Raw genomic sequence first — 12,870 nt, 5'->3', positions numbered from 1 at the left:
GAAGAGATGCTAGAAATTATGGAAATAAAGGGAAAAGGGAGGACACATTAGAGATACTTGGTGCCCCAAATGCGACCTGCGGCAGAGGCTATAAATATTATGAATGACAGGTACTGGGCAATTGCTTTTTGGAGGTGGCTTGTGGATTTTAGCTGAAGGCAGCTTTGGGTTGTGTGAGATGGTTATTGTTCAAGCTTTTGGAGTGGCTTTCAGAGGATTGCTGGTTATACATTTCAAACCTGCAGCGTGGGAAGGGAACCTCAGGGATCTATGGGTTGAACTGTGAGTAGGAGAGGGAGGATCTAACCTTGATTATTCTGCTTTTGCTCTATCCTTTTCCCTGACCCAATGCCTCTTTCCTCACTTAGTTCTGTCTGTCTAATCCCTGCCCCATGCAGTAGGCCAAACCCAAGTCCCTGCTTTAGGAAGCTTTCTTTGAGATCCTGGAGCACTTGCCTATATAATTTTTTGGAGTGCTAATCATATTCATCCTTGGAATATCTCTTGTGCTATTGTTTTGAATGGCTTATTTATTTAAAAAATAACTAGTTACAGGGAAGCTTGGTAGCTCAGTGAATTGAGTTCTAGGCCCAGAGATGAGAGTTCCTGGGTTCAAATCTGGGCTCAGACACTTCCTAGCTGTGTGACCCTGGGCAAGTCACTTGACCCCCATTGCCTAGCCCTTACCACTCTTCTGTCTTAGAATCAATGCACAGTATAGATTCCAAGATGGAAGGTAAGGGTTATTAAAAACAAACAAACAAACAAACCACAAACAACTAGTTAGAGGCATCAGAGTGGTGTGGTTAACCTTCTATCTGGGAAGATCTGAATTCTAGTCTGGCTTCTCTTGCATGCTGTTAGTAAGTTGCTCAAACACTCAGTGCCTCCAGGTAACTCTCTAAAACAGGTAATAAAGGACTTGTTGATTTTCATAGGTCCTGGGAGCTTCTTGCAATTATGATTTTATGCAATTATAGATCTGACTATACTGATTTATAACAGCATTTATTGGAGAGTTTAACCCTATAGGATAAGTTATGAACTCCATCTGGGCAGGGACTATGCCTTAGCTAGTGCTTCAAGGTTTGCAAAGAACTGTACAAATATTATTTCATCTTATTCTCACAACAACTCTGAGAGGTAAACGCTATTATTATCTCCATTTTACACATAAGGAAACTGAGGCACTGAGAGGAAAATGAGGAAACATCACATAATATTAAACGTGGAATTTGAGCCCAAGTCCTCAACTCCAAGGCAGTACTCTGTTGAGTATACCATGATGCCTTTCAAGGTTCTTAGCACCTAGAATCATTGAATCTTGGGAAGGATCATAGAATCATAGGTTTAGAGCTAGAAAACTTTGAAATCACCTATTAGTGGATTTGATTCGTTATCATTATGTTTGGGTTATAGTCACTATGACTATCTATATCTATCTATATCTATATTTTTTCTACCCTTGTAATTTTCCCATTTTGAAATTTGGAACATGGGACAATGGAATGAGCAGTGGATTGGTTCAAATACTGACTCTACCATTTACTACAGTACATGCCACTTGGTCAAGATAAGTTAACCTCTTTGGGCTTAGATTTCTTGATGTAAAAATAAAGGAGTTGGACTAGAGGACCCCTCAAGTTCCTTCCAGCCCATAATCTATATTTATGTAATAAAGAGGAAGATTTCAAGGTTTGTGGATTTGCTTGGCATAGGGACTCTTCAGTGATCAGATTCCTTTACTGCATAGGTGGAGAACAAGTCACTTCATCTTTTTTTGCCCCAGTTTCCTTATCTGTAAAATGAGCTGGAGAAGGAAATGTCAAATCATTTCAGTATCTTTGCCAAGGAAAATCTCAAATGGGGTCACAAAGAGTCAGACATGACTGAAAATGACTGAGCAACAACCTCTCTGCCACTGTGTGATGATTTTTGTTTCTGTCATCCACTGATGTACAGACCATTTCTGATTTTCCTAGCTTGGTCAGATCATTAAGACTTGTGCTCTGCTGTCTTAGACTTTAAGAATCTAGGGTCACATCTTGGCTACAATGAGGCACTGGAATAGTTGCAATAGGACTTTAATACACTGAAAGAGGAAGATGTTGAATTAAATAATAAATTAAGATAAATTTAATAATACTATTGATACATTTATAATAAGCCATTATCAATAAATTAGATTTAGTTAGATGAACAATACATGTGAATTAATAATTCAACAATAATAAATGATAACTATTGTTATTGTCAAATGAGACTGTAAGTATACAGACTTGCCTTCTTATTGGATTCTTTTAATAATTTTATAAGAGGTGGATAGGATATCTTACAGGAAAAGAGATTGAGGTCCAGATAGGGTGGGTCATATGTGGGGAAAAAGTAGATCAAGAGTAGATGACTTTTACACCAATGACATATCTAAGGTCCTATAATAAGTAGGGCCTAGGCTGGAATGTTTCTAAATTCCAGACCTGGGTATTTTTTTTTTTGATCATATCATGTTTTGTCCATGCATGGCTTTGGTTTAAGAATTTCTCTCCTAGAAATATAAACTAAAACAACTGGAAGATATAATCTCACACTAAAGAAAATGACAAATGCTAGAGGGGATGTGGGAAATGTTGGAATGCTAATGCATTGTTGGTAGAGTTGTGACCTAACCTAACCATTCTAGAGAGCAATTTGGAACTACAATCAAAAGGTTATAAAAACTGTGCATACCCTTTGACTCGGCAATTCCATTACCAGATCTAAGTCCCAAACAGATCAAAGAAAAGAGAAAAGGACTTCTATGTACAACAATATTTATAGCAGCTTTGTGTGTGTGTGTGTGTGTGTGTGTGTGTGTGTGTGTGTGTGTGTGTGTGTGTGGTGACAAACAATTGAAACTCAAGGGGATAACCATCAATTGGGAAATGGCTGAAGAAGTTGTGGTATATGATTGTCATGAAATACTATTGCAGGATGATTTCAGGAAAATGTGGGAAGACAGAATGAATTGATGTAAAGTGAAGGGAGCATAATTAGGTGAACATTATTCATAGTTAATAGCAATATTGTATGGTGATCAACTGTGAATGACTTAACTACTGTGATCAAGACACTGGCCCAAGACCACTCCAAAAGATTCATATTAAAAAATACTATCCACCTCCAGAGAGAGACCTAATGAACTCTGAATGCAGATTTAAGCATAGTTATTTTTACTTTCTTTTTTTATATTATTTTGTTTGCATTTTCTTTTGCCACATAGATAATATGGAAACATGTTTTGTATGATTTCCCTTGTATAGTAAATTACAAATTGCTTGCTTTCTCAAGGACAGGGGAAAAATGTAAGGGAGAGAATTTGGGAGTCAAAATTTAAAAAAATTATTAAAACATTTTTACACATAATTGAAAAAATTTAACAACATAAGTAAAAAAGTTAAAAAAAAGAATGTGCCTATTTTTCCCATTCTCAATGGAAAAAATAGAGATCACAAGTTCTTAGAATTTTTTGAAATAAGAAATAGAGTTATCAAAACTCCTGGAACTTCTGCCCTAAGAAATAATTTCTGTCACTACCAGTCACACAGTCCAAACCTTATGAAGAAGCAAAGTTGACTGAGATGTGCTAAGTGGCTCTTCACGAAACTGGCAGTCACCATAGAAAATCAGGTTCCCCCAAGCTCCTTTCATTCCTTTGCCACTTTGCAGACACTATGAATCAGAGTCAAGTTTTTTTTTCTTTTGTCTCTTCTTAGCATGGAGCAGGAGGCACTGTACTTCATAATATTGGGGTACCAACCTCTGCTTGGTTAGAGAAGAATTCTCAATAACTGAGGATTTCTTTCCTCTTTTTGTCAGAATTTCCAGGCTTCATGTGCCACTGGGACAGCTCATCTCTAGGCCATTTATGTTTTGTTGGCAGAGTAGATTTGCTTTAATAAGAGAACTGGGGTCAGGGATCTGGGAAATCAATTGACTTCTCTTGAGTTTCCATCAATTTCTTTATAGGTTAAGAGAGGGTAATGCTGGCAATATCTGATGGGTATGGAGACTAGTAGTCATTGGTTTTGGGGAACAATAGAACATGCTGTCCAGAACATTCTAAGCTGATGCCAGCAAGAGACACTATATTTTCCCCAGTAAAAGGGTTGGGTTTACACTGAGCTATCTCTACTCATTGTAATAGTTAAAAAAGGGGTCGCCAAATTGTAATAATTACAATTAAATTAAAATTAAATTATGAGTCTGTTAGTAGCTTTAGTAGCTTTTTTACAGCAAAGTAGAAATAGTAAAGACAGGGAAATGTAGGAAGGAGGTAGAGGGTTGCCTAGCCTACCATTATAAGTGCTGATCCAGTGAAATCCAGCTCATCCCCTGACAGGGGTCCAATCTCCAGCCAGAAGAGTGGGAGAGTCACTTTAGCAAGAGTGTACAAGTAAGAGTCTCCTCAGAAAGAGTCTTCAGTCAGTGCCCAAGTCCAAATATGAGTCCTTCCAAAATCCAAATGCAAATCAAAATGTCCTTTCAGCAAGTGCCACCAGAGCCAGAATCCAAATCCTGAGAGCAAGTGCAAATCAGAATATCCCACTTTGTGCTGGATCTCACCTTATAAACATTTTTCTTCACCTATTAGTTTTCCCATGTTACATTTTAGGAACCAATCATAGTTTCTTAATTTGTCTGGCACTGCCCGGGGTGAGGGGCAGTACTTGTGGGATCAATTTCCTGTCTCATTGGTTTCAACTTCCTTTCTCTGAGGTTGTGTCTGTACTTTCAATCAATGCTAAAGGGTCTTCAAGTTTTTGACTGAATACATTAAAGGTTGCTGATTGATTACATCAAAGAAAACAAAGGGGGAGTAATTCCCTTTTCACATCATGATACCAAGATCATAGAATCTGAGAGTTGGAAGGGATTGTAGAAGTCATCTAGTCCAACCTAAACATGAAAGAGATTCTCACTATATTTTATCTGACATGAGGATGTTTATTCAATCTTTGCTTGAAAACATCTAAGGAGAGGAAACCCATCATCTCTCTAGGAAGTCCTTTTCCCATTTGGATAGCTCTAATTATTAGATCAAGCAGCTAGGTTGCTAGGTAGCATACTGCACCTCGAGTCAGGAAGAACTATCTTCCTGAGTTCAAATATGGCTTCAGACACTTACTATCTCTTTGACCCTGGACAAGTCACTTCACCTTATTTGCCTCAGTTTCTTCATCTGTAAAATATCTTGGAAAAGGAGTTGGCAAAGCACTCCAGTATCTTTACCAAGAAACCTTCAAATGGGATCATGAAAAGTAGGGCAGATATGAAATGACTGAATAAAATAACAAAACTATTAGATAGTTTTTCCTGACATCAAGCCTAAATTGACCTCTTAGCAACTTCCACTGTTCCTGGTTCTGCCTTCTGGGCCCAAACAGGACAAATCTAATACATTCTTCACAAGATGGCCCTTCAAAAATGTGGATACATTTGATCACATCCCCCAAATCTTTTTTTCCCCTAATCCTCTGTTCTTTCTATTAATCTTTTTTTTCTTTCTATTAATCTTTAAGACTCATTTAAACAGGCTCCCTTGTGACTGATGATATATACTTAGGGGTATGGCTGGTGAGGTTTAGGGATGCAGGCAGGAATCTCAAGATGGATTTTTTTTTCTATGTAAATCTACTAGACTAGGGATAGAACCACAACTATGATCTCATCATAGAAGCACAGGATATAGTCTCCGGGATATTCCTCAAAGTAGGAAATTGAGGCCCGAAGATATTAAGTGACATGACCAAAATTACAGAGGCAGTAAGTGCTATACCCAGGATTCAAATCTAGCTCTGTTCATCCTTTCTTCCACATTCCCTGTTGGGTTGTTGGCTTTGTATCAGGGGAGAGCTAAAGCCAGTTTGAACTGGCTCACGAGAGGTGATTATTAAATTTTCAGTGTAAGCATTTATACTTCATAAATTGGCAAATGCAAGGTTTGCCTTATTGCTTTAATTGCCTAACCTTAATAAAAGTGATGGAGTAAATATTAATAATTCAGATTAAACTTAAAAGTATATTCTATATGTATTTTTTCTCCTGGAGAGCTGGTTGTTAAACATTTATTAGCACATTGAAACCTTGTGCCTTCTTTTCCTTTTTAGGTTTCCCCTGATGTGTAGAATGGACAGAGCACAGGATTTAGAGTCAGGAAGACTTGAATTTGAATAACACCTTAGATATTTATTAGTTGTGTGACCATAGATAAGTTCCTTAATTTCTTTGAACCTCAGTTTCCTCATCTGAAAGTGAGAATAATAATAATAATAGCACCTACCTTACAGTAGGGTTGTCACAAGTCTCAAATAATATATAATAAATCACTTTATAAGTCTTATGGCTCTCTATAAATATTTTTATTGTTTTATGACTCTTTATGACTCCATTTGGGGTTTTCTTGGTAAAGGTACTGGAGAGGGTCTTCCTGCTCATGGGAATTCTGTCATTAACAGCAGAGAGTCTGTAGTTTGGAAGCATTTTCGGTGGCCCTTTGGCCCCTAGCTGTTGCCATACAGAACAAATACATAGAGTTACACCAAAAGTGGTATGGCTATTGCTTAGATTACCATGAGAAAAAGAGAAAGAAGGAAAACTGTGAGGCTCATGAACTTTCAAAGAAAGCAAATAAAATAATTGGTCTAAGGCCAAAATCTACCATAAACAGTTATGCTGAGAAGATTCAGATGAAAAAGACTATCAGGATGCAGAAAAAGAGAAATACCAAGTGAAAGTGATGAGAAAACTCCCTGAGGAACAGTGTCTGAATATCTGCTGGACAGAGAGGGACCATCCTGAACCAAAGTCCTTTCTAATATAATTAAACAAAAATGAAAAGAGAAAGTTTGTAAATGGGAAGTGCCCTTGCCAAAAGTTTGTGTACTTTAGAAACAGAAATGTTAACGGTTATTCATATAGAAAAGAGAAAGATGGCAGGTCGGAAGAGAATGGTTTCTAAAGTCTGCTTTGTTGGGGATGGCTTTACTTGAAAACCACCAAAATATGAAAGATTTATAAGGCCAATGAGTTTGGATTTAAAGAAAGCTCATGTAACTCATTCTAAACTTAAAAGCCATTTTTTGCCCACTGATATTTGGTATGAAGAAGAATTCCTCATCTCCACTATATACAACTTTGGGTGTCATTACCAAAGAGACCAAAGAGACTGTCATTGAAGTGAATGTGAGTGAGCTGGACCTTGTGACACAAGGAGGCAGTTATCTGGGGTAATATGTGTAGGGTACCAACAATCCAGAAGATGATGGATGCATAAAAGCTGTCTTGCTTGTTTGATTGACTGATAAATAGAGTTCTATGTTCTTCATAATTATTAAAGACTACAATATATCAAGAAAATCTCAATAGGTTTGTTAATATGGTGGTCACAAAACAATATTCCATCAAACTTGATTATAAATTAGGTCTACTATTCTTTTTAAGTAAGTTCTGTTTATTACATTACATACTGGCTATTAAGAAGACCCAGTTCTACAAAAAAAAAAAAGATAACTGCAATGGTTTGACATTCCTTCTCTAGATCATTTAACAGATAAGTTAACTGAGGAAGAGTAAAGTGACTTGCCCAGAGTCATACAGCTGGTAAGTCATCTGAGTCCAGATTTGAACTTAGGAAAATGGACTCTACTGTGCCACTAGATGCCCTATAAATGTTAACTATTACAAAAATTATGATCAATTTTAACCTTATTTCTCCTGTATATAAAGAGAAAGAAAGAGGGAATGTTTTATTTTAGACCTGATCCCCAAATGCCAGAGATATGACTTTTCTTGCTAACTGATTTCTGGCTTGATCTTGACTTTCTGATTTTCTCCAAATTTTGACTCCTCTCTGTTGCTATTTTAAATTTCCCATGTCTTTTGGATCAGCCCTAGACTCCTGGCTTCCGTTTTGCTTTCTGTGACCTGATCTTTTGGGTTTTTTAAAAGCAACATCTTGAACTGAATACAGATTTTGTAAAAAGGTGTCAAATCCTCTTCTTTGGGGAGAAAGCACCCCGAGGATAATTCTTTGGGTGGCTTCTGAACTCTTTATGAAGAAACTGAGGCCCTCAAAAGTTCAATGACTTGCCCAAGGTCAGTGGCAGAGTCAGGATTTAAATCCTGGTCCTCTGACTCAGATCCAGTGCTCTTTGCATTGTACCACATTGCTTCCTTGAAATTTCCTCAGAAAACAAGAACTGGCTTTGGTTATTGACCTGTTTATTATATGAACTGAGTAAGACAGAGTGGGACTAATGTGACTGGAAGGAAAGTAGCAGTGATTGTAGGCAGGGGCAGAAAAGAACTGCAGGATAGTAGAAAAGGTAAGGAGAAGGGATTTGCTGAAAAATTTGCTTCATTCCCATTTGGACTCATTTGATAAAAGGATAAATCCAAATAGTCTGTGTCAAAGAAGATTTGTATATTGAACCATGTTTTTTTGAGTGTTTTCCTGAATCAGCCCTTTATTGGTTGTGTTCCTGCATTTTTGACTCAGAAAATACACAGGATTGCTAGTTAATCATTTAATGAAAACTTGATTTTAAAGAGAATGTTTTTAAAGAAAAATTATTTAAAAACACATCTTTGTCATCTCTTCTTCTCATGTCTGGCAACAACTGGTGATGGACAAAGGATGAAGCAAACTTTTTTTTCCTCTGTGAAATGAGAATGGAGGAAAACAAGGGTTAGTTTAGTTTTTATAAACAAATGGAGGCTGGCCAGCTCTATTGGAGAATGCATGATTGCCCTCCGCCAACAACCAGAATTAGCAATCAGTTCTGGGAGCTGAGTAGATGAGGAATAAAAATGAGCTGTAAGGCATCAGGGAGGTATGGGCTGCTCTTTAGAAAGATTAAAGTTACCCTGTGCCTTTCTGTCCCCTAATTACATTCTTTCTAGTTGATATCTCTGAATTACACGAGAATCAACCATTGCTGGGCAAAGCAAATAGACTATTATATTGTTTCATAGAAATCGTGGGAAAAGAACTAAGAGGCCGTGAGAAGGAGCCTCTCTTTCTTCTTCTACTCCTCTTTGCCCATGTGCTCTGGCGAGCACTTCTAATTGAAAGGAGTGGGCAATGCTATAGTAGGACTAGGGCCTGTCTTGTGATTTTGTCCGAGCCTGGGAGAAGGGACCTCCCACGTACACCTGGGATCAGGCAGGAAAACACACTTTGGCTAGAAGCCAGAGAGGAGGGGAGCGTTTACAAAGAGCCTATCCCTTTGTGGGGCATATGAAGGGCCAGGAGTGGCCTGTGTGAATCCAGGATCCCAAATTCAATTTCCCAAAGGAAGGAACACAGATGGAAGCCCAAGAAAGCAACAGCACGGTGCTTTCAGCCCGATAGCAAAGAGAACCCTTTCTCCCTCTTTTTCCTTTTGGTGTGGGGTCTTACATCATTGGGTATTAGGAAAGACAATTCTCGCACTCGTGGAGACTCAGTGGGATCTTTTAAAAAACAACCCCAAATATTGAAATTTCCTCAGAAAACAAGAACTGGCTTTAGCCATTGAACTTAACAAGGATTTAGCTGCTCATTAACCAGACTGTCTAACTGTGCCCCTAAGGCTGAATGAAGGACATCTTTCTCAAGCCGAATTACACTTCAGTGTCATTCCAACCTATTTTTTTTAGTCCTTGACATTTAATCACTCAAAAACGCCTTGTATGGCCTCATCTGTATTACCATCATGAACATAATATTATCATGCAATTAAAGAGTATAATAGCCTGCTAAACTGGATACCCACTAAGTAGGACCCAGGTACTAGTTAAAACAGTTGAGTTGGCAATCAATGAAACATTAAAATATTTTATGGGAATTCAGAAATGGCAGAAGGAATGAAATTTTCAATGTCATCTGCCCGAGTCCTCTTTACCTTTGTGCTGGAGCTCAGTGGCTTAGCTCCCCATCGAGATGAGATTTCCAGTGGCTTGAAGACCAGTCACATCTATTGCCCTTTGTGATGGAAGTAGTGAGATCAAAGGTGATGGAGCCTGGCCCAGTTTGTTGAAACAGCCATCACCTTTAGGCAGTCTTTGTTGTTGTTCCATTGTTTCAGTTGTTTTTAACACTTCCTGACCCCATTTGGTATTTTCTTGTCAAAGATAATGGAGTGGTTTGCCATTTCCTTCTCTAGTTCATTTTACAGAAAAAGAAACTGAGGTAAACAGGGTTAAGGGATATTCCTAGAATCACACAGCTAGTGAGTGTCTGAGGCTATATTTGAACTCGGGAAGATGAATCTTCTCAGCACTATCCACTGTACCCACCTACCTGTTAGGTAGCCTTAGAAGAACTAAAGAGGGCAGCCAGGTAGCATGGCAAATATAGTGCTAGGCCAGGAGTCAAGGAAGGCTCATCTTCCTGAGTTAAAATCTGGCCTAAGACACTTTCTAACTGTGTGACCCTGGACAATTCACTTAACCCCAATTGCCCAAGTCTTCTACTCTTCTTTCTTAGAACTGATACTAAGAGAGAAGGTGAGAGTTGAAAAAATTAAATACCTTTCTAAAATTGGCCTGGGTAGATCAGAAAAAGATACAGCAAAGCGGCAGAAGCAACATTGTGTTAAGATTTTTTTCTGGTGTTAGGAGTGAAGTCACTGTAAAGCCCTGAGTCTAAAAGGGGCATTTTTATTATTTGGCTAGGATCTGTGAAGCTGTTTTCCAAAGAAGCAACTGCTTTAGACTTTGTATTTTGATAAATGCTGGAAAGACATCTAGATTATTGTGGATTTGTGAATGGAACAGAGTGATTTGTTATTTGCTGGTTGTGGGTGTTTTGTCGTCTTTCCTGGACGATGCTCCTGAAGAGTAGAAATAGAGAGAAGACATCATCTTTACCCTTGCATGAGATTTCTAACCCTCTGCATCAGGGTTTGCCTGTGTTTGATGAAACAGATCACTATTTTGTATACATCTTGGATATGTGTGTGTGTATATATAAATATATAAATTTATAAACAAAATATCATATAGTAGACACAGAACTGTCCTGAAAAACCTGAATTCAAGTCCTGCCTATGCCTCAAAGAAGTTATAATGACTGAGCAAGTTTCTTAGATTGGCCCTTCCTCAAGCAGTTCTCTAAAACCAAATTATAGAGCAGGTGCTGACCACTGGATGAGGAGTTTCTTAGAGGGAGTGCCCGATGCCAATGAAATTGCCAACTGGGAGAAAAAAGAAGAAATCCTATATTTACTTGTCTATGACTATGTGGTAACCCTTTAATAAGACTTAAATTCTCTGAGAGCAGGACTGCCACATTTTTGTATTTATATCCCTAGAAGTTGGCGCAGTGCCTGGCAAGAGCTTAAGAATTAGAGTTGATGGATGAAGCTGCCCAAGTCAGGACTGATGAGTGTCAGTGATGGTGGTGGGGGAGAAGAAAGATGGGATTCTCTTAAGGTCAAGGAAGTAGAATCTTGATTGGTGGGAGAGCAAATAGAAACCAAAAATAGAGGCCAGGTAGGTTTCTGGTCTGTGGGGTTCCAGGATTAGAGGATTACAGAGCTAGAAGATACCTTGGAGATCTCGTCCAATCTCCTTATTTTTTGACTGGGGAACTGTGACCCAAGGACATTTCAATGACTTGCTTGAGGTAACACAGGCAATAAATGGGAGAGCTGGGATTCAAACCTTGATTTCTGATGGCAAGTTGTGCCTTTTTTTTAGGATATCATACTGAAGAGATGGGGACTGAGAAAATAGGAAGACTGGTTGTTCTAGCAGGGATACAGGACCAGAGGTTTTATATTAGATCAGGAAGTCAAAATATAGGCAATGTGCCAGGGAGTTGAACATTTGTCTGATTCAACCTGATTGCTCCAAACTCAAGTATCCTTTTTAAAAATTATGACTGCATGTGCCCATTTTTCCCAGTGTTGACTTGCTGCCATAATCAGGAATGGAGTTCAACAAGCCTCCTTGCTACTTAACTGTCCCCCTGGACTATGGTCTAGGATAACTTAGCTGTGTATGTTGGATCCATCACTCTATTTTTGTCTGGCTTTCTTATTGTCCTCTAGGATGCAGATGCTTTGTTTCATGAATTTTGTACCCTGGGGGCTTTGGGATAGGGTCCAAGATCTGTTGCTGTTTGGGGAGAGTCATAGGTAGGTGTCCATAACAGGAGTGGACATTTCTTGTAGAACGACATAAGGATGTCATGCCTGGTGGGCTAGATGCTAAATAAAGAAAAGCATTAATAATTAGTTCATAACTCGGATACAGTTAGCACACAGGCTTTGAAAAAATAACAACCATCAAGCCACTGTAATCTGCTTTGCACAGAAGGAGAGGGAATACTATGAGCAGGTGCAATCTGAATTGAATTATTTCATTACTTGCTCTTTGTGTGGTTACAGCCAGAAGAACAAAGATGCTTTAGCCTACCTTTTTATTTTATTTTTTTGAAACAGTTAACTTCATTTTATGGAATGGGAATGAAATCCACAGAACTTAATTAGACTCAGCCCAGTACACAGAGAGCTCATCATTGTCTTTTTGGATGTTTGCATGGGTCTGCAAACTTTGTAGAGATTGCTCTATTATGTGTGTTTGATAAACCAGAGGCTATCAGAAGCCAAATGAAGATCTGATCTGGAATTTTACTCTGTCTCTGCCTCTCTGCCTCTGTCTGTCTGTCCGTCTCCCTCTTTCTTTCTCCATCTCTGTCTTTCCCTCTTTCTTTCTCTCTGTCTCTCTCCTTTTCTCTCTCTCTTTTTCCATCCCTCTCTGTCTCTCTCACTGCTTCTGGAGTGAATAAGACACAAGTACATAAATCGGTTGCCTCAGTCAACCCCTCTAGATACTACTTTTTAT

General features: G+C 38.5%; 1 long non-coding RNA gene and 1 pseudogene across 1 annotated transcript; one reads left to right on the top strand and one right to left on the bottom strand.

The window, feature by feature from the left end:
* LOC100619537 (ribosome biogenesis protein NSA2 homolog) overlaps positions 1 to 7,502 on the top strand; it is a 77,393-nt pseudogene extending 69,891 nt beyond the window's left edge.
* A 1,047-nt stretch (positions 7,503 to 8,549) lies between these two features.
* Positions 8,550 to 10,039, bottom strand: LOC103104268 (uncharacterized). Its single transcript, XR_458213.3, has 2 exons — positions 9,924 to 10,039; positions 8,550 to 8,696 (listed from the first exon to the last, which is right to left on the bottom strand). It is a non-coding gene; the product is annotated as an uncharacterized LOC103104268 (long non-coding RNA).
* Between the last annotated feature and the right edge of the window lie 2,831 nt (positions 10,040 to 12,870).

Source organism: Monodelphis domestica, chromosome 1 (genome assembly GCF_027887165.1).
Source record: "Monodelphis domestica isolate mMonDom1 chromosome 1, mMonDom1.pri, whole genome shotgun sequence".
In the NCBI taxonomy this organism is placed as follows: Eukaryota; Metazoa; Chordata; class Mammalia; order Didelphimorphia; family Didelphidae; genus Monodelphis; species Monodelphis domestica.
This window is presented reverse-complemented; position numbering and strand designations above follow the sequence as displayed.